General features: G+C 48.4%; 8 non-coding genes across 8 annotated transcripts; 5 read left to right on the forward strand and 3 right to left on the reverse strand.

The window, feature by feature from the left end:
• The first annotated feature begins 491 nt into the window (after positions 1-491).
• On the forward strand, positions 492-563 carry TRNAE-CUC (transfer RNA glutamic acid (anticodon CUC)). The gene has a single exon. It is a non-coding gene; the product is annotated as a tRNA-Glu (tRNA).
• A 2,518-nt stretch (positions 564-3,081) lies between these two features.
• Positions 3,082-3,154, reverse strand: TRNAM-CAU (transfer RNA methionine (anticodon CAU)). The gene has a single exon. It is a non-coding gene; the product is annotated as a tRNA-Met (tRNA).
• Positions 3,155-3,242: 88 nt separating this feature from the next.
• Positions 3,243-3,314, forward strand: TRNAE-UUC (transfer RNA glutamic acid (anticodon UUC)). The gene has a single exon. It is a non-coding gene; the product is annotated as a tRNA-Glu (tRNA).
• Positions 3,315-17,475: 14,161 nt separating this feature from the next.
• Positions 17,476-17,548, reverse strand: TRNAM-CAU (transfer RNA methionine (anticodon CAU)). Its single transcript has one exon. It is a non-coding gene; the product is annotated as a tRNA-Met (tRNA).
• Positions 17,549-17,636: 88 nt separating this feature from the next.
• On the forward strand, positions 17,637-17,708 carry TRNAE-UUC (transfer RNA glutamic acid (anticodon UUC)). The gene has a single exon. It is a non-coding gene; the product is annotated as a tRNA-Glu (tRNA).
• Positions 17,709-18,597: 889 nt separating this feature from the next.
• Positions 18,598-18,669, forward strand: TRNAE-CUC (transfer RNA glutamic acid (anticodon CUC)). Its single transcript has one exon. It is a non-coding gene; the product is annotated as a tRNA-Glu (tRNA).
• A 965-nt stretch (positions 18,670-19,634) lies between these two features.
• Positions 19,635-19,707, reverse strand: TRNAM-CAU (transfer RNA methionine (anticodon CAU)). The gene has a single exon. It is a non-coding gene; the product is annotated as a tRNA-Met (tRNA).
• Positions 19,708-19,795: 88 nt separating this feature from the next.
• TRNAE-UUC (transfer RNA glutamic acid (anticodon UUC)) lies at positions 19,796-19,867 on the forward strand. Its single transcript has one exon. It is a non-coding gene; the product is annotated as a tRNA-Glu (tRNA).
• The last annotated feature ends 27 nt before the right edge of the window (positions 19,868-19,894 follow it).

Consider the following 19,894-nt stretch of genomic DNA (forward strand, 5'->3'; position numbering starts at 1 on the left):
CATGTGGCAACTTTTTTCTTTTGTGATGTAAAAGCTATTTAATCAAAGCAAAAACTTCTTTTTTTTTTTAATTTATCTTGCTGCTTAGTGTATAACTTGTCCCACGTGGAAAAGTGGATAGGACCTAGTATCCCTGGTCGACTGATTTACTTCCTGCTATGGGAGTGACACTCCTTTGGAACTAGTACACACATTCAAAAGCTGCCCCATGCCTTGTACGTGGAAACAGTTTAGGAACTAAATTGGTTATGTTTTGGTACTGAATCGGAAAAATCTGTGGCCCTGTAGCCAAGATGGAGACAGAATCGATTGAGAAAACGAGGGACCAGTACCCCGTCTAAGAATCGAACGTTCATCTTTCAGCTTATGAGACTGATTTGCTTACAACTGTGTTAACGAGGCAAGCTGCGCAAATAGAACTGCAGAAGTTGCTTGTGCCAAGTAGAAAACTTATTTTTTTCAGATTGTCACTGATAAGACAGCACATCTTTTCCTATATGGTCTAGCGGTTAGGATTCCTGGTTCTCACCCAGGCGGCCCGGGTTCAACTCCCGGTATGGGAATGTACTTTTCTGTACTGCCACCAACATTCAAAGACAAAGGTGTTTTTCAGACAAAAGTATTTCAGGTAGAATTTGCATTAAGCTGTCGAAAATTCTCAACGCCATCTTTTGGTCCGTTCGTTGTGATGAACTTTGGCACAAGATTTAATTTGGTTTCATAGCTCAAATCAATCTCAACTAGCCCCTTTTACAGCAAACGTGTCAAGAGAATCAACAACCCATGTGTCCTGTCTGTCATTTGGGTTCGCAAATTCTTACTTATCAGAAACATTTTAAATCTGAAAGGGAAAGTTCTAATTTGGTGACAGAATCTCTTCAGAAAAGAGGAGACCGCTTCCCCGTGTGAGGATCGAACTCACGAACTTCAGAATATGAGACTGACGCGCTCGCTACTGACGGGTGTTTTTCAGACAAAAGTATTTCAGGTAGATTTTGCGCTTAGCTGTCAAACAGCTCAAATCACTCTCATCTGCCTCTTTATACAGCAAACGGGTCAAGAGAAACAGCAACCCATGTGTCCCATCTGTCATTTGGGTTCACAAATCCTTACTTATCAGAAACGAGTTAGAACTGAAAGGGAAAGTTCTAAGTTTTTGACAAAATCTCTTCGGAAAAGAGGAGCCTGCTGCCCCGTGTGAGGATCGAACTCACGACCTTCAGATTATGAGACTGAGGCTAGTTTCACACTTGCTTTTTTTTGCAGCGCGTTTTTCCCGCAAAAAAACGCATTGAAAAAACGCATACAAAAGCATACAACTGCTGCGTTTTTTTCAAGCATTTTTATGAGCATGCATGAAAAAAACGCAGCGTTTTTATGCGTTTGTATGCGTTTTTAGTGCGTTTTTACCGCGTTTGCGTTTTTTTCCAACATAAGGGTGGCCCCTCACACTATCCCAAACCATGACTTTACTAACCCTAACCCTGACCCTAACCCTAACCCTGACCCTAACCCTAACCCTAACCCTGACCCTAACCCTTAACCAAATCATACTTAACCCTAACCCAAACCCTAAACCCTAACTAACCCTAACCCTAACCCTAACCCTGACCCTAACCCTAACCCTAACCCTGACCCTAACCCTAACCCTAACCCTAACCCTAACCCTGACCCTAACCCTAACCCTGACCCTAACCCTTAACCAAACCATACTTAACCCTAATCCTGACCCTAACCCTGACAATAACCCTTAACAAAACCATACTTAACCCAAACCCTGACCCTAACCCTAACCCTGACCCTAACCCTAACCCTGACCCTAACCCTAACCCTAACCCTGACCCTAACCCTTAACCAAACCATACTTAACCCTAATCCTGACCCTAACCCTGCCCCTAACCCTAACCCTAACCCTAACCCTAACCCTAACCCTGACCCTAACCTCAACCCTAACCCTGACCCTAACCCTTAACCAAACCATACTTAACCCTAATCCTGACCCTAACCCTGACCCTAACCCTTAACAAAACCATACTTAACCCTAACCCTGACCCTAACCCTAACCCTGACCCTAACCCTAACCCTAACCCTGACCCTAACCCTAACCCTAACCCTGACCCTAACCCTTAACTAAACCATACTTAACCCTAATCCTGACCCTAACCCTGACCCTAACCCTTAAAAAAACCATACTTAACCCTAACCCTGACCCTAACCCTAACCCTGACCCTAACCCTAACCCTAACCCTGACCCTAACCCTAACCCTAACCCTGACCCTAACCCTTAACCAAACCATACTTAACCCTAATCCTGACCCTAACCCTGACCCTAACCCTTAACCAAACCATACTTAACCGTAACCCTGACCCAAACCCCAACCCTAACCCTGACCCTGACCCTAACCATAACCCTAAACCCCCTTCACTAACCCTAACTCTAACCCAAACCCCTAAATTCCATGGTTAAAAAAAAAAACGCTGGTGCAAAAAAACGCATACATAAGCATGCCAATGCGCACATATGCGCACCCATAGGCTATAATGGCCATTTTTAGCGCAAAACGTGCGCATATGTGCGCATGCGCTTTTTTGCAGGGCCAAAAAATGCAACATGCTGCGTCTGGAAAATACCAACGCATACCCCAAAAAAACGCAGCGCATGAAAATCGCATACATGCGCATGGCAGCGCGCAGGTATGCGCACCCATGTTAAATATAGGGGAAAAAACGCATGCGCAGGTTAGCGTTTTTTTCCAGCGCTAAAAAACGCAAATGTGAAACCAGCCTGACGCGGGTGTTTTTCAGACAAAAGTATTTCAGGTAGATTTTGCGCTTAGCTGTCAATCATTCTGAACACCAGCTTTTGGTTACATTCATTGTGACGACCTTTGGCACAAGATTTAATTTTTATTCATAGCTCAAATCACTCTCATCTGCCTCTTTATACAGCAAACGAGTCAAGAGAACCAGCAACCCATGTGTCATTTGGGTTCACAAATCCTTACTTATCAGAAACATGTTAGAACTGAACGGGAAAGTTCTAAGTTTTTGACAAAATCTCTTCGGAAAAGAGGAGCCCGCTGCCCCGTGTGAGGATCGAACTCACGACCTTCAGATTATGAGACTGACGCGCTACCTACTGCGCTAACGAGGCAAGATGCACGTGCAAATCTGCAGACGTTTCTTGTGCAAGCCCCCGAGCTGATTTTTTTCAATAGATACCTCAGCGTGTAGCTATCCATTCCCATATGGTCTAGCGGTAAGGATTCCTGGTTTTCACCCAGGCGGCCCGGGTTCGACTCCCGGTATGGGAACGCACCTTTTACTGTACTACTGCCAACAATCAAAGACAGAAATGTATTTTCCAGACAATAATATTCCAGGTAGATTTTGTACTTTGCAGTCAAAAATTCTGAACATCAGGGTATTTGTGGCTCTTACTGACCTTTAGCACAAGATTTAATTTTGTTTCATAGCTTAAACCATTCTCAACTACACCTTATTACTCCAAAGCGTCAAGGGACGCAACAATCCATGTGTTCTGTCTGTCACTAAGGCTCCTGTTTCCTTTCGAATCAGAAACGTTTCAGTGAGAAAGTTCTGAGTGGGTGACACAATATCCCAAGAAAAGGGGGGAGAATAGTTCCACGTGTGAGGAAAAAACCTCATGAACTTCAGATTACCAACTGACGTGCTAAGTACCATGCTCATGTGGCAACTTTTTTCTTTTGTGATGTAAAAGCTATTTAATCAAAGCAAAAACTTCTTTTTTTTTTTTTTAATTTATCTTGCTGCTTAGTGTATAACTTGTCCCACGTGGAAAAGTGGATAGGACCTAGTATCCCTGGTCGACTGGTTTACTTCCTGCTATGGGAGTGACACTCCTTTGGAACTAGTACACACATTCAAAAGCTGCCCCATGCCTTGTACATGGAAACAGTTTAGGAACTAAATTGGTTATGTTTTGGTACTGAATCGGAAAAATCTGTGGCCCTGTAGCCAAGATGGAGACAGAATCGATTGAGAAAACGAGGGACCAGTACCCCGTCTAAGAATCGAACGTTCATCTTTCAGCTTATGAGACTGATTTGCTTACAACTGTGTTAACGAGGCAAGCTGCGCAAATAGAACTGCAGAAGTTGCTTGTGCCAAGTAGAAAACTTATTTTTTTTCAGATTGTCACTGATAAGTAGTGTTGAGCATTCCGATACCGCAAGTATCGGGTATCGGCCGATATCAGCGGTATCGGAATTCCGATACTTAATTCCGATACTTTTTTCATATCGGATTCCGGGATCGGAATCGGAATAGGAAGTTCCCATCATGCTATGAGCCTGCTTGCTTTGATTAAGCCAATGGGAATCCTCCGAAGTGTGGGCACATCCTGTTAGGCATGTAGGCATGTTAACTATTGGCATGGCTGTGATTGGCTGCCGAAATGATGTCATGATGCACTATAAAAGCCACCGCAGCCGCCATTTCTGGTCACTCTGCTGTGAATTCAGTTAGGGACAGGCTGCTGTAGAAGACTGTGAGGGACAGTTAGAAATAGCGATTCTAAAAACAATATTGTGCTTTATCCAGGCTACATAAACCACCACTGTAGCTTGCTTTTCCCTAGCAGCGCTGTTTTCACAGCTGTCTGCAAGGGCTGTGTGAGTGCAGCTCACGCTGTGGAGTGGGTCCTGCAGCCACGTCAGGCTGTAGGCCACCCAGTGTGATCACTGCTGCCTCATACATCTTTTATTTTTTGAGCTGCATTTTTTAAATAATTTCAATCTAGTGTGCTTCCATCCGTATCCATATACGTTGGTTGCAAACACTAGTAGTAGACAGCGGAGCCTTTCTGCAGCCTTTCAGTGCTAGTGTCCACTTTGCTGCACTGTTCACGGCTGTCTGAGAGGTCTCTGACTGTGTGTGAGTGCAGCTCACGCTGAGTAGTGTGTCCTGCAGCTACGTCTGGCTGTAGGACGCTCAGCGTGCGTCACTGCCTCACACATATTTTTATTTGAGTGCAGCTCATTTTTTCTTCTATTAGTGTGCATCCATCCGTCTCCATCTACGGTGGTTGCAAACACTATATAGGAGTACACAGCGGAGCCTTTCTGCAGCCTGTCAGTGCCAGTGCCCACTTAGCTGCACTGTTGACGGCTGTCTGAGAGGTCTCTGACTGTGTGTGAGTGCAGCTCACGCTGAGTAGAGTGTCCTGCAGCTACGTCTGGTTGTAGGACGCTCAACGTGCGTCACTGCCTCACACATATTTGTCTCTGAGTGCAGCTCATTTTTTCTTCTCCTATTAGTGTGCATCCATCCGTATCCATCAACATTGGTTGGTTGCAAACACTATATAGGAGTAGATAGAGGAGCCTTTTTTTCTGGCTTGTGCCCTGCCGGCGCAGCCAGATTAGTATTACCCAATTTTTTTGGAGCCTCATCTTTTGCATTGTAGGTTACCTGCCTGCATTGTAATAGCTCCAAAAAGTTGGTGATACTATCAGTTTCAATTCTTTGTTCTCATACTTTGAGTTTGTTTCAAACAAAGAAACCACATAAAAAGTTCACCAAACACTACATTTTGAACTTGTGTAGGCCACATCAGCTCCTATTAAAGTCTAGTCCACACACACACACTTCATAAAATTAGTGTTTCTTGTACCTGTAACCAGCTGTTCAGGAATAAGCACACTAAGGCCCCCCTTTGTCCTTTTTTGCCTATCTTAAGCAGTCTTGCAAGATGAAGAAGGCAGGGAGTAAGGCGCGGGGGCGTGGGCGTGGGCGTGGAGTTTCAGCAGGGAGAGGACGTGGGGATTCTGCAGGGAGAGGACGTGGGGATTCTACAGGTAGAGGACGTGGGGATTCTGGGCCTGCTGCGGGCACCAGTGGATCAGCATCCCCCAGTTTTAGCAGGCAACAGTCCTTTATGCGCAGCTTTGTAGGACCTCAACGTACCCCACTGCTGCGGGAGGAACAAATTGAAGCCGTTGTCGGATGGATGGCAGCTAACGCATCGACTTCAATTACTTCCGCATCCTCTCAGGGTCAGAGCACCGAAGAGCAACCATCTGTCTCTTCACCACCTGCCAAAGTGCCCAGGCAGTCAGAGAGACATGGACAGGAGCCATCACAATCTCTACTTCTGTTCTCGGAATCTGTTGGCTTGGAAAGAGGGGGCCAGCCAAGCAGCATTCCTGAATGTGAAGAAGAGGGAGTATGCAGTGATGCGCAACTTCTTTGTCCCTCTGAATCTGAAGAGGCGAGTGGGCCAGTGCCTATGGTCAGCACACCTCAGTACGCATCAGATGATGACGAGACTCAGTTGCCACTTTCTGGTGCGTACGGTGCTGGCGAGACAACCCCGGAGAAGCAGCTGTTTGAAGAGGGGAGGGAAGATGATGAGGTCCTTGACCCATCATGGCGTGAGCAACAGGAAGGTGGTGGGAGCAGCTCGGAGGAAGAGATTCCCCTACCGGCCAAAACAGGAGGCAGAGGGAGGGGGAAGACTTGGTTGCCTGTACCCTCCACTTCGGCACCCGTTAGGAGCATTCCTCCTTCCAAAGGCAAACCGGGCGCTCACAAGAGTTGCAGTGCGTGGTCCTTTTTTGACACAGTTGCAGATGACATTTGCTTTGTCAAATGCAAGCTGTGTCATCAGAGAGTCAAAAGAGGGAGAAATGTCAGCAACCTCAATACCACAAATATGTGGAAACATGTGCGCACCAAGCACGAGTTGGAGTTGCATAGACACCCTCAAGACGTAGGCCAACGTACAGCACCACCTACCACCTCTTCAGTTCGTGTTGGGCCCTCTTCCTCCAGCTCACACACTGCTGGTTCGGCTTCCTCACAGGATCGCCAAGGAAGAACCTCTGCCACTGTTGTCCGGAGACCCTGTCAGATTCCACCCATAACAGCACGTTCCCATCCATCACAGCCATCGGTAGCACAGGCATGGGATAAAAGGCGCCCTTACTCGGCAAACCATCCCCGAGCACAGTCTCTGAATGCTGGCATTGCCAAACTTCTGGCAGTTGAAATGCTGTCATTCAGGCTGGTGGACACTGACACCTTCCGGGACTTAATGGCATTGGCAGTCCCCCAATACAACGTGCCCAGCCGCTTTTATTTCAGCAGGCGAGCCGTCCCTGCCCTGCAGAAACATGTTGAGGGCAAAATAAAACATGCGCTACTAAACGCCGTTAGTAGCAAGGTCCACCTGACCACCGATGCGTGGACCAGTAACCATGGACAGGGACGATACCTTTCCCTCACTGCCCACTGGGTCAATGTTGTGGAGCCGGGTACGGATCTGGAGAGTGGCGCTGTACGTGTTCTTCCAACGCCACGGATTGCAGGACTCCAGTCTGTACACATAGACTCCTCCTCCTACTCAAGTTCCTCAGAAACAGCAGAGCAGGAGCCTGTTACGACCGATATGAGCACAGCCGTGGCCAAACGTCAACAGGCTGTACTCAAATTAATTTCTTTGGGGAATCGAAGCCACACAGCGCAGGAGCTCTGGAATGCTATCAAGCTGGAGAGCGATGTGTGGTTTGGGCCAGCGAATCTCCAGCCGGGCTTGGTAGTGTGTGACAATGGCCGAAATCTGGTGGCAGCTCTTGGCCTAGGCAACCTCACACACATCCCATGTCTGGCACATGTTCTTAACTTGGTCGTGCAGAGCTTTCTGAGGGACTATCCGGATCTTGATGCACTGTTGCACAAGGTCCGCATAGAGTGCGCTCACTTGCGACGTTCCAGCACGGCAAGATCGCGCCTCGCTGCTCTGCAGCGACGATTTGGCCTTCCAGAACATCGCATCATATGTGACCTACCCACCCGGTGGAATTCAACGTTACATATGTTGGAGCGGTTGTGTGAGCAGCAGGCAGCAGTCATGGAGTACCAGCTGCATCAGGCGCAAACAAGTCGCACTGTGCGCCGTTCACACTTCAGCACCATTGAGTGGGCCTCTATGAAGGACATCTGCCTCGTTTTGCGTGCCTTCGATGAATCCACGCGGATGGCGAGTGCAGATGATGCACTAGTCAGCATGACTGTCCCCCTTATCTGCCTGCTTCAACAAACACTGCAAGCACTAAGGGATGAGGTTTCAGAAGAGGTGGAGGATGAGGAGTCCCAAATGCCATCTGCTTCTGGACAGTCTGCGCTACGTGTTTCCTCACAAAGGCCTAGGCAGGGGACACTTTGTGAGGAGGATGAGGAGGAGTCGATGGAGGAGGAAGACATCTCTCCAGAGGAGGGAGGTACACAAACCTCTACTCAGTATGTACAGCGAGGGTGGGGTGATGCAGAGCAGGTCGAGGTCACGCCTCAAACAGGGGACAGCGGTTCTTTGGCAGTTGGGAGTCTGCAGCACATGGTTGATTTCATGCTGCAGTGCCTGAGAAACGACCGCCGCATCGCCCACATTCTCGTCTCGGCTGATTATTGGGTGTACACCCTCCTAGATCCTCGCTACCGGGACAGCGTACAAAGGCTCATACCAACGTTGAACCGGGAGCGTAAAATGCGGGAGTACGAAGAGTCACTGGTGCAGTCCATAATGTTTTCCATTCCACCCGACAGCATTGTTGCAAGTGCTTTACAAAGCAGCTCTGTGCGTCGAGGCAGTGGAGGAAACTCTGCACAAAGAGGGAGCAGAGGCAGTGCCGCAGCACAAGGCAAGACCACTATGGCCCAAATGTGGCAAAGTTTTGTGTGTCCACCACAATTGTCTACACCATCAGCGACGCCTCGAGTCAGCAGGAGGCAACGCTTCCGTCAGATGGTGTCAGACTACATGTCTTGCCCTGTCGCTGTACTCCCAGATGGCTCTTCCCCCTTCAAGTTTTGGGTCTCTAAGCTGGATACATGGCCAGAGCTTAGCCAGTATGCATTGGAGGTGCTGGCTTGCCCTGCTGCCAGTGTATTATCGGAACGTGTCTTTAGTGCCGCAGGTGGTGTACTAACAGACCGTCGCACGCGACTATCTTCCGATAATGTTGACCGGCTGACTTTTCTGAAAATGAACAAGGCCTGGATCTCCAAAGACTTTGCCATTCCTCTTACAGACTAAATTAGTGGTTGGCAACTGTATCCAGGTCTGCTGGTGTGTTCATTTTTCTACCACCTGAACTATAATCCCTGTGCTTCAACACAGCCAGTTGTCGCTCAGATGTGTCGTCTGCACAGAGAAACACACTAGCTCCTGTGTTACTGGGGTTCAGTAATGCCAGCTGATCCCCTGCTGTGTGGACGGCAGAGTCACCAGCTCCATCAACATTCAAACCACTACTGATTTTTAACCGTGCCCAACTTAGGTCTCTGGCTCCACTGTCTCTACTATTTCCCCTGACCTCCAACCCCGCCATCTACATCTCTGAAGTGGCGTCAGCACAATCTACACTTGTTCCTGTGTTCCTGTGGCTCAGTCCCATCAGTTTATCCCCTGATGTGTGTCCGGCAAGGTCTCCTGCTCTGTCCACATTCCCATAACCAGTAGTGGGAATGAGGACAGAGCTGGCGAACTTGCCGGACAAACATCAGGGGATCAACTGATGGGACTGAGCACCAGTAACACAGGAACAAGTGTAGATTGTGCTGACGCCACTTCAGAGATGTAGCTGGCGGGGTTGGAGGCCAGGGTAAATAGTAGAGACAGTGGAGCCAGAGGCCTAAGTGGAGCATGGTTAGAATCAGTAGTAGTCCACAACCTCCATAAAAACCGCTGCCCATTGGCCTCTGCATGCGGCATGCGTAATCCTGGGCACCAACAGCGTCAGTTGGTGTTCAGAAGTGTCGTCTCCACAGAGCCAAACACATTCGTTCAAGTGTTAGTGGGGTTCAGCACTGCCAGCTGTTCCCCTGCTGTGGAGATGGCAAGTCTCCTGCTGCCTTCACCTGCCAAAATCCAGTAGGCCCCAGCCTGCTCCTCGCCTAATCCTGGGCTCCAACAGCGTCAGTTGGTGTTCAGAAGTGTCGTCTCCACAGAACCAAACACATTCGTTCAAGTGTTAGTGGGGTTCAGCACTGCCAGCTGTTCCCCTGCTGTGGAGATGGCAAGTCTCCTGCTGCCTTCACCTGCCAAAATCCAGTAGGCCCCAGCCTGCTCCTCGCCTAATCCTGGGCTCCAACAGCGTCAGTTGGTGTTCAGAAGTGTTGTCTCCACAGAGCCAAACACGTTCGTTCAAGTGTTAGTGGGGTTCAGCACTGCCAGCTGTTCCCCTGCTGTGGAGATGGCAAGTCTCCTGCTGCATTCACCTGCCAAAATCCAGTAGGCCCCAGCCTGCTCCTCGCCTAATCCTGGGCTCCAACAGCGTCAGTTGGTGTTCAGAAGTGTCGTCTCCACAGAACCAAACACATTCGTTCAAGTGTTAGTGGGGTTCAGCACTGCCAGCTGTTCCCCTGCTGTGGAGATGGCAAGTCTCCTGCTGCCTTCACCTGCCAAAATCCAGTAGGCCCCAGCCTGCTCCTCGCCTAATCCTGGGCTCCAACAGCGTCAGTTGGTGTTCAGAAGTGTCGTCTCCACAGAACCAAACACATTCGTTCAAGTGTTAGTGGGGTTCAGCACTGCCAGCTGTTCCCCTGCTGTGGAGATGGCAAGTCTCCTGCTGCCTTCACCTGCCAAAATCCAGTAGGCCCCAGCCTGCTCCTCGCCTAATCCTGGGCTCCAACAGCGTCAGTTGGTGTTCAGAAGTGTTGTCTCCACAGAGCCAAACACGTTCGTTCAAGTGTTAGTGGGGTTCAGCACTGCCAGCTGTTCCCCTGCTGTGGAGATGGCAAGTCTCCTGCTGCATTCACCTGCCAAAATCCAGTAGGCCCCAGCCTGCTCCTCGCCTAATCCTGGGCTCCAACAGCGTCAGTTGGTGTTCAGAAGTGTCGTCTCCACAGAACCAAACACATTCGTTCAAGTGTTAGTGGGGTTCAGCACTGCCAGCTGTTCCCCTGCTGTGGAGATGGCAAGTCTCCTGCTGCCTTCACCTGCCAAAATCCAGTAGGCCCCAGCCTGCTCCTCGCCTAATCCTGGGCTCCAACAGCGTCAGTTGGTGTTCAGAAGTGTCGTCTCCACAGAACCAAACACATTCGTTCAAGTGTTAGTGGGGTTCAGCACTGCCAGCTGTTCCCCTGCTGTGGAGATGGCAAGTCTCCTGCTGCCTTCACCTGCCAAAATCCAGTAGGCCCCAGCCTGCTCCTCGCCTAATCCTGGGCTCCAACAGCGTCAGTTGGTGTTCAGAAGTGTTGTCTCCACAGAGCCAAACACGTTCGTTCAAGTGTTAGTGGGGTTCAGCACTGCCAGCTGTTCCCCTGCTGTGGAGATGGCAAGTCTCCTGCTGCATTCACCTGCCAAAATCCAGTAGGCCCCAGCCTGCTCCTCGCCTAATCCTGGGCTCCAACAGCGTCAGTTGGTGTTCAGAAGTGTCGTCTCCACAGAACCAAACACATTCGTTCAAGTGTTAGTGGGGTTCAGCACTGCCAGCTGTTCCCCTGCTGTGGAGATGGCAAGTCTCCTGCTGCCTTCACCTGCCAAAATCCAGTAGGCCCCAGCCTGCTCCTCGCCTAATCCTGGGCTCCAACAGCGTCAGTTGGTGTTCAGAAGTGTCGTCTCCACAGAGCCAAACACATTCGTTCAAGTGTTAGTGGGGTTCAGCACTGCCAGCTGTTCCCCTGCTGTGGAGATGGCAGTCTCTCCTGCTGTCTCCGCATTACAAAGACAGTAGGCCTCTGCCTACACCCTCCTATTTCCTGGGCTTCAACACAGCCAGTTGTAGTTCGGAAGTGCCGTCCACACGGAAAGAGATACTTGCTCCCGTGTCTCAGTGGGGTTCAGTAACGTCAGCTGATCCCCTGCTGTGTGGATGGCAGTCTCTCCTGCTGTAAACTCATTCAAAATACAGTAGGCCTCTGCCTACACCCTCCTATTTCCTGGGCTTCAACACAGCCAGTTGTAGTTCGGAAGTGCCGTCCACACGGAAAGAGACACTTGCTCCCGTGTCTCAGTGGGGTTCAGTAACGTCAGCTGATCCCCTGCTGTGTGGATGGCAGTCTCTCCTGCTGTCACCTCATTCAAAATTCAGTAGGCCTCTGCCTACACCCTCCTATTTCCTGGGCTTCAACACAGCCAGTTGTAGTTCGGAAGTGCCGTCCACACGGAAAGAGATACTTGCTCCCGTGTCTCAGTGGGGTTCAGTAACGTCAGCTGATCCCCTGCTGTGTGGATGGCAGTCTCTCCTGCTGTCACCTCATTCAAAATTCAGTAGGCCTCTGCCTACACCCTCCTATTTCCTGGGCTTCAACACAGCCAGTTGTAGTTCGGAAGTGCCGTCCACACGGAAAGAGACACTTGCTCCCGTGTCTCAGTGGGGTTCAGTAACGTCAGCTGATCCCCTGCTGTGTGGATGGCAGTCTCTCCTGCTGTAAACTCATTCAAAATACAGTAGGCCTCTGCCTACACCCTCCTATTTCCTGGGCTTCAACACAGCCAGTTGTAGTTCGGAAGTGCCGTCCACACGGAAAGAGATACTTGCTCCCGTGTCTCAGTGGGGTTCAGTAACGTCAGCTGATCCCCTGCTGTGTGGATGGCAGTCTCTCCTGCTGTCACCTCATTCAAAATTCAGTAGGCCTCTGCCTACACCCTCCTATTTCCTGGGCTTCAACACAGCCAGTTGTAGTTCGGAAGTGCCGTCCACACGGAAAGAGACACTTGCTCCCGTGTCTCAGCGGGGTTCAGTAACGTCAGCTGATCCCCTGCTGTGTGGATGGCAGTCTCTCCTGCTGTCACCTCATTCAAAATTCAGTAGGCCTCTGCCTACACCCTCCTATTTCCTGGGCTTCAACACAGCCAGTTGTAGTTCGGAAGTGCCGTCCACACGGAAAGAGACACTTGCTCCCGTGTCTCAGTGGGGTTCAGTAACGTCAGCTGATCCCCTGCTGTGTGGATGGCAGTCTCTCCTGCTGTCACCTCATTCAAAATTCAGTAGGCCTCTGCCTACACCCTCCTATTTCCTGGGCTTCAACACAGCCAGTTGTAGTTCGGAAGTGCCGTCCACACGGAAAGAGACACTTGCTCCCGTGTCTCAGTGGGGTTCAGTAACGTCAGCTGATCCCCTGCTGTGTGGATGGCAGTCTCTCCTGCTGTCACCTCATTCAAAATTCAGTAGGCCTCTGCCTACACCCTCCTATTTCCTGGGCTTCAACACAGCCAGTTGTAGTTCGGAAGTGCCGTCCACACGGAAAGAGATACTTGCTCCCGTGTCTCAGTGGGGTTCAGTAACGTCAGCTGATCCCCTGCTGTGTGGATGGCAGTCTCTCCTGCTGTAAACTCATTCAAAATACAGTAGGCCTCTGCCTACACCCTCCTATTTCCTGGGCTTCAACACAGCCAGTTGTAGTTCGGAAGTGCCGTCCACACGGAAAGAGATACTTGCTCCCGTGTCTCAGTGGGGTTCAGTAACGTCAGCTGATCCCCTGCTTTGTGGATGGCAGTCTCTCCTGCTGTAAACTCATTCAAAATACAGTAGGCCTCTGCCTACACCCTCCTATTTCCTGGGCTTCAACACAGCCAGTTGTAGTTCGGAAGTGCCGTCCACACGGAAAGAGATACTTGCTCCCGTGTCTCAGTGGGGTTCAGTAATGTCAGCTGATCCCCTGCTGTGTGGATGGCAAAGTCTCCTGCTGCCTACACAGTCGTACCACTACTGATTTTTAACCGTGCTCCAATTAGGCCTGTGGCTCCACTGTCTCTCGTATTTCCCCTGTCCTCCAACCCTGCCAGTTACAGCTCCGAAGTGGCGTCTGCACAATCCACACTTGTTCCTGTGTTACAGGTGTTCAGTCCGATCAGTTAATCCCCTGATGTGTGTCCGGCAATGTCGCCTGCTCTGTCCACATTCCCATTATCGGAATGTGGACAGAGCAGGCGACATTGCCGGACACACATCAGGGGATTAACTGACCGGACTGAACACCTGTAACACAGGAACAAGTGTGGATTGTGCAGACGCCACTTCGGAGCTGTAACTGGCGGGGTTGGAGGACAGGGGAAATACGAAAATCAGTGAATCCACAGGCCTAAGTGGAGCTTGGTTCAAATTAGTAGTCTACAACCGATCTTAAAATTTCTTCAATGCAGCCTAAGCCTGCTCCGTGCTTGTCCCTGGGCTTCAACACAGCCAGTTGTTGCTCGGAAGTGCCGTCTTCACAGAGTAAAACACTAGCTCCTGTGTTTGTGGGGTTCAGTAACGTCAGCTGTTCCCCTGCTGTTTTGATGGCAATCTGTCCTGCTGCCTCCCAATTGACAGCACATCAGGCCTCAGCCTGCTAAGTGCTTGTCCTGGGCTCCAACATCGCCAGTTGCTGCTCATAACTGACTTTGGCACGGGTACTCCCTCCTGCCCAGCTTGGTTCCAGCCCTGCCTGCTGTTTCCGGGAAGTGTCAATGTCAGTTTGCCACCCCAAGTTGCCATGTCGTGTTGCGGTTGGGTTAGCCGAGGCTAGGGTGCCAGCAGTTTAGGTGCTTCCTATGTGGACTGCGGGTTCTGGTAAGAAAGGTTTGTTCCATAGTGCCAGTAGGACAAGCACCCCCTGTAGGACTGTGTGATTCGGTAACTGCGGCCAGCTTGCGGCATGCCAACTTTGCTTTTCAGGGGTAACTTCTGATACCCCTCCGGGTTCCAGCACCGTCAGCTGGTTCTCATCAGAGCCTTTGGCCTAGGTGCCTCCATCTCGGTATCCGAGTTCCAGCAACGTCTGCTGGTCCTTGGTAGTGCTTTGTAGCACAGGTACCTCCTGCTTAGTAACCGGGTTCCAGCACCGTCAGCTGGTCCTCGGTTGTGCCATTGGCTCTTATTCCTTCTGCTGCCCCTCCGGGTGCCAGCACTGTCAGCTGGTCCTCGCTATTTCCATTTGCTCTTGCAGCTTATGCTACCCCTCCGGGTTCCAGCACCGTCAGCTGGTTCTCGTCAGAGCCTTTGGCCTAGGTGCCTCCATCTCGGTATCCGAGTTCCGGCAACGTCTGCTGGTCCTTGGTAGTGCTTTGTAGCACAGGTACCTCCTGCTTAGTAACCGGGTTCCAGCACCGTCAGCTGGTCCTCGGTTGTGCCATTGGCTCTTATTCCTTCTGCTGCCCCTCCGGGTGCCAGCACTGTCAGCTGGTCCTCGCTATTTCCATTTGCTCTTGCAGCTTATGCTACCCCTCCGGGTTCCAGCACCGTCAGCTGGTTCTCGTCAGAGCGTTTGGCCTAGGTGCCTCCATCTCGGTATCCGAGTTCCGGCAACGTCTGCTGGTCCTTGGTAGTGCTTTGTAGCACAGGTACCTCCTGCTTAGTAACCGGGTTCCAGCACCGTCAGCTGGTCCTCGGTAGTGCCATTGGCTCTTGTTCCTTCTGCTGCCCCTCCGGGTGCCAGTACCGTCAGCTGGTTCAAGAGGACAAAGAACAGGAAGACAACCACCAAGATGCAGAACAACAAGAGAGAGAAGACAAAGAAGCATAAAAAAAACAAAGCAGAAGAACATTAAGCATAAGACTAATACTCTGAGCAAATGATATTATCTTATTTATAAGCAGAAGAAGACTAAGCAGTGTATGGGGGTGAGTCCGTTCCTCCTCGTGGTGCCCCTGGAAAAGGCCTGCTTCTGCAGGCCAAACTGAACGCGGACAAATCCTGTTGTAAATCTTTTGTGACAGGCAGAACGGAAGGTGTAAACTTCTAACTTTTCTAGATAACAACTACAGGAATGCCTGACACAAACAAGAATATGATGAAGAAGAATAGGAAGAAGATGAAGAAGCTGAATATGTAGAATAATAATTGTTGAATAAGAAGAATATGAAGAATGTAAGAAAAGGAAGAAGAAGAAGAAGAAGAAGAAGAAGAAGAAGAAGAAGAAGAAGAAGAAGAAGAAGAAGAAGAATGTAAAAAAAGGAAGTAGAAGAAGAAGAAGAAGAATGTAAAAAAAGGAATAAGAAGAAGAATGTAAAAAAAGGAAGTAGAAGAAGAAGAAGAAGAATGTAAAAAAAGGAAGTAGAAGAAGAAGAAGAAGAATGTAAAAAAAGGAAGTAGAAGAAGAAGACATACATGTCTGGCAAAATATAAATGAGGCTAACATAGTCAATATCTTTGTAACTCCTAACATCTTTAAAAAAAAAAGTTTAATTCCTGCTATTCCATTTGATTGGGCTAAACCTCTATGGCTTTAATGTCTCCTCCACCTCCCACAATACATTCTACATTATTCTTAGTTGTTTTTCTTCATGTAGAATTAACCTACAAGGAAAGAAAGGTTTTTTTTTAATTCCGATATTTTGGCCCCATTGACTTGCATTGGTTCCCGGTATCGGAATCGGCGATACCGATACTTTTTTTTAAGATCGGCCGATCCATTCCGATCCGATATTTTCAAGTATCGGCTGGTATCGCTCAACTCTACTGATAAGACAGCACATCTTTTCCTATATGGTCTAGCGGTTAGGATTCCTGGTTCTCACCCAGGGTTCAACTCCCGGTATGGGAATGTACTTTTCTGTACTGCCACCAACATTCAAAGACAAAGGTGTTTTTCAGACAAAAGTATTTCAGGTAGAATTTGCTTTAAGCTGTCGAAAATTCTGAACGCCAACTTTTGGTCCGTTCGTTGTGATGAACTTTGGCACAAGATTTAATTTGGTTTCATAGCTCAAATCAATCTCAACTAGCCCCTTTTAGAGCAAACGTGTCAAGAGAATCAACAACCCATGTGTCCTGTCTGTCATTTGGGTTCGCAAATTCTTACTTATCAGAAACATTTTAAATCTGAAAGGGAAAGTTCTAATTTGGTGACAGAATCTCTTCAGAAAAGAGGAGACCGCTTCCCCGTGTGAGGATCGAACTCACGAACTTCAGAATATGAGACTGACGCGCTCGCTACTGACGGGTGTTTTTCAGACAAAAGTATTTCAGGTAGATTTTGCGCTTAGCTGTCAAACAGCTCAAATCACTCTCATCTGCCTCTTTATACAGCAAACGGGTCAAGAGAAACAGCAACCCATGTGTCCCATCTGTCATTTGGGTTCACAAATCCTTACTTATCAGAAACGTGTTAGAACTGAAAGGGAAAGTTCTAAGATTTTGACAAAATCTCTTTGGAAAAGAGGAGCCTGCTGCCCCGTGTGAGGATCGAACTCACGACCTTCAGATTATGAGACTGACGCGGGTGTTTTTCAGACAAAAGTATTTCAGGTAGATTTTGCGCTTAGCTGTCAATCATTCTGAACACCAGCTTTTGGTTACATTCATTGTGACGACCTTTGGCACAAGATTTAATTTTTTTTCATAGCTCAAATCACTCTCATCTGCCTCTTTATACAGCAAACGAGTCAAGAGAACCAGCAACCCATGTGTCATTTGGGTTCACAAATCCTTACTTATCAGAAACATGTTAGAACTGAACGCGAAAGTTCTAAGTTTTTGACAAAATCTCTTTGGAAAAGAGGAGCCCGCTGCCCCGTGTGAGGATCGAACTCACGACCTTCAGATTATGAGACTGACGCGCTACCTACTGCGCTAACGAGGCAAGATGCACGTGCCAATCTGCAGACGTTTCTTGTGCAAGCCCCCGAGCTGATTTTTTTCAATAGATACCTCAGTGTGTAGCTATCCATTCCCATATGGTCTAGCGGTTAGGATTCTTGGTTTTCACCCAGGCGGCCCGGGTTCGACTCCTGGTATGGGAACGCACCTTTTACTGTACTACTGCCAACAATCAAAGACAGAAATGTATTTTCCAGACAATAATATTTCAGGTAGATTTTGTACTTTGCAGTCAAAAATGCTGAACATCAGGGTATTTGTGGCTCTTACTGACCTTTAGCACAAGATTTCATTTTGTTTCATAGCTTAAACCATTCTCAACTACACCTTATTACTCCAAAGCGTCAAGGGACGCAACAATCCATGTGTTCTGTCTGTCACTAAGGCTCCTGTTTCCTTTCGAATCGGAAACGTTTCAGTGAGAAAGTTCTGAGTGGGTGACACAATATCCCAAGAAAAGGGGGGAGAATAGTTCCACGTGTGAGGAAAAAACCTCATGAACTTCAGATTACCAACTGACGTGCTAAGTACCATGCTCATGTGGCAACTTTTTTCTTTTGTGATGTAAAAGCTATTTAATCAAAGCAAAAACTTCTTTTTTTTTTTTTTAATTTATCTTGCTGCTTAGTGTATAACTTGTCCCACGTGGAAAAGTGGATAGGACCTAGTATCCCTGGTCGACTGGTTTACTTCCTGCTATGGGAGTGACACTCCTTTGGAACTAGTACACACATTCAAAAGCTGCCCCATGCCTTGTACGTGGAAACAGTTTAGGAACTAAATTGGTTATGTTTTGGTACTGAATCGGAAAAATCTGTGGCCCTGTAGCCAAGATGGAGACAGAATCGATTGAGAAAACGAGGGACCAGTACCCCGTCTAAGAATCGAACGTTCATCTTTCAGCTTATGAGACTGATTTGCTTACAACTGTGTTAACGAGGCAAGCTGCGCAAATAGAACTGCAGAAGTTGCTTGTGCCAAGTAGAAAACTTATTTTTTTTCAGATTGTCACTGATAAGACAGCACATCTTTTCCCATATGGTCTAGCGGTTAGGATTCCTGGTTCTCACCCAGGCGGGCCGGGTTCAACTCCCGGTATGGGAATGTACTTTTCTGTACTGCCACCAACATTCAAAGACAAAGGTGTTTTTCAGACAAAAGTATTTCAGGTAGAATTTGCGTTAAGCTGTCGAAAATTCTGAACGCCATCTTTTGGTCCGTTCGTTGTGATGAACTTTGGCACAAGATTTAATTTGGTTTCATAGCTCAAATCAATCTCAACTAGCCCCTTTTACAGCAAACGTGTCAAGAGAATCAACAACCCATGTGTCCTGTCTGTCATTTGGGTTCGCAAATTCTTACTCATCAGAAACATTTTAAATCTGAAAGGGAAAGTTCTAATTTGGTGACAGAATCTCTTCAGAAAAGAGGAGACCGCTTCCCCGTGTGAGGATCGAACTCACGAACTTCAGAATATGAGACTGACGCGCTCGCTACTGACGGGTGTTTTTCAGACAAAAGTATTTCAGGTAGATTTTGCGCTTAGCTGTCAAACAGCTCAAATCACTCTCATCTGCCTCTTTATACAGCAAACGGGTCAAGAGAAACAGCAACCCATGTGTCCCATCTGTCATTTGGGTTCACAAATCCTTACTTATCAGAAACGTGTTAGAACTGAAAGGGAAAGTTCTAAGTTTTTGACAAAATCTCTTCGGAAAAGAGGAGCCTGCTGCCCCGTGTGAGGATCGAACTCACGACCTTCAGATTATGAGACTGACGCGGGTGTTTTTCAGACAAAAGTATTTCAGGTAGATTTTGCGCTTAGCTGTCAATCATTCTGAACACCAGCTTTTGGTTACATTCATTGTGACGACCTTTGGCACAAAATTTAATTTTTTTTCATAGCTCAAATCACTCTCATCTGCCTCTTTATACAGCAAACGGGTCAAGAGAACCAGCATCCCATGTGTCATTTGGGTTCACAAATCCTTACTTATCAGAAACGTGTTAGAAATGAACGGGAAAGTTCTAAGTTTTTGACAAAATCTCTTCGGAAAAGAGGAGCCCGCTGCCCCGTGTGAGTATCGAACTCACGACCTTCAGATTATGAGACTGACGCGCTACCTACTGCGCTAACGAGGCAAGATGCACGTGCCAATCTGCAGACGTTTCTTGTGCAAGCCCCCGAGCTGATTTTTTTCAATAGATACCTCAGTGTGTAGCTATCCATTCCCATATGGTCTAGCGGTAAGGATTCCTGGTTTTCACCCAGGCGGCCCGGGTTCGACTCCCGGTATGGGAACGCACCTTTTACTGTACTACTGCCAAC

This window comes from Dendrobates tinctorius, unplaced genomic scaffold, assembly GCF_039654945.1.
Source record: "Dendrobates tinctorius isolate UK_male_01 unplaced genomic scaffold, ASM3965494v1 ptg000272l, whole genome shotgun sequence".
NCBI classification, from domain to species: domain Eukaryota; kingdom Metazoa; phylum Chordata; class Amphibia; order Anura; family Dendrobatidae; genus Dendrobates; species Dendrobates tinctorius.